At 47.8% G+C, this 1,417-nt stretch overlaps 1 pseudogene; it reads right to left on the bottom strand.

The window, feature by feature from the left end:
- Positions 1-269: 269 nt before the first annotated feature.
- Positions 270-412, bottom strand: LOC132364228 (U2 spliceosomal RNA; annotated as a pseudogene).
- Positions 413-1,417: the final 1,005 nt, after the last annotated feature.

A 1,417-nucleotide genomic window follows, 5' to 3' on the forward strand; every position in this document is an offset into this window, starting at 1 on the left:
GTTTGAAGAAATAAACCTCCATAAAGCGTTATTGTTGATAAAATCAGACTGTTGATTTAAACTAAATAGGAAATATGACCAAATCAGGGTGAGGAGGGGGGCTCAGTGGAAGCTGGGGTTGAAACTTCAGGAGGGGATGGAAGGCTGGTTTGGGCTTGAGAGACCTGATGTGGCATGGTGTGTGTGTGTGTGTGTGTGTGTGTGTGTGTGTGTGTTGATGCACGTGTATGCACGTGCATGTGTGTTGAGGGAGAGATGTAGTATTAAAGCAAGGATGCCTGTGCTAAAGGCATAGATAAGAGGAATGTGCCTTTCCAAGATGCCTAAACTGCCTTCATTTTGGGATTGCCTTTATTTAAATGGATAAGAACAGATACTACACTTGATCTTAGCCAAAAGGCCAAGAAGTGATAAGATTATCTTTATTTTAAAAGTGGCCCTGACTTCCAAGCACTGGTAGACAGCACATATGCTCTTGCACACAGCCAGTCCCAACCCTACTTTCTCCTATTTTTAATTCTCAAATACCCACAAAAGCTCACCTGAAACACCAGTAACTCTCCCTGTGAACACCAGTACTGACCTAGGTACCAAAGTCCAAGAATTCCAAGGTCATGCCTTTGATCCCAAGGAGGTTTGGGCAGGGCTTCTCTCCCCTTTATCACAGACAGTTTGGCCAAATTAAGGTAATACCCCTGCAGCAGGCAGTGAGAAATCCAGCTCTGTGCTGTTAGCTGCCCTAGAGTTCTCCGTGCTGAGCCTTCCTGACCCCACATGGACTAGGAGGGAACACTTACATGGTTTTTGTTGTCTTTGACCTGCTGAGGTAGGACTCTTCCCAGGGACCGAGTTTCAGAGAAGCATCCCTGTGTAGCAGTGTGTACAAAAGTCTTCATTTCCCCCTCTAGGTCCATTATCCTCCTTTGTCCGTCTTGCTCTGACCCCTGGAAGCCACAGCCTGGGAATTCCCTATTTTTCCGGCTTTCTGGATGGTCCAGCTTATGAGAGGCACCTTATGAGAGGCTGGAGGAGAGAGAGAGGGCAGGCTGCAGCCTGGCAGTGGCTTTCTCTTCTGAAGTTCAGAGCTCTCGAACTATAGCTCAAGGCTCAGCTACGAGTTTCTCTGGGTTTGGGGCCTTAGCCTCGTCCCTTCAGGCACAGAGGTGGTCCTGGCCCCCCTGCAGCTGCTGCACCTGGAATGCATCACCAGCCTTTGTTGGCTTCCTTTAAGTGTGCCCTTGCTTTTAACAATCCCTTCATTATGCTCTCCTCTAATGCCCCTACTTGAGTGTGCCATTCTTGTAGGACCCTGGTGGATACAAGTGATTGTGAGTTCCTATCTGGAAAAGAGAAAGCCTGGGTCATTGAAGGTCATTGGGCAAGTTGCTTCTCCTTACTCACCTCAGGTTCTTCATCT

This window comes from Balaenoptera ricei, chromosome 3, assembly GCF_028023285.1.
Source record: "Balaenoptera ricei isolate mBalRic1 chromosome 3, mBalRic1.hap2, whole genome shotgun sequence".
Lineage (NCBI taxonomy): Eukaryota > Metazoa > Chordata > Mammalia > Artiodactyla > Balaenopteridae > Balaenoptera > Balaenoptera ricei.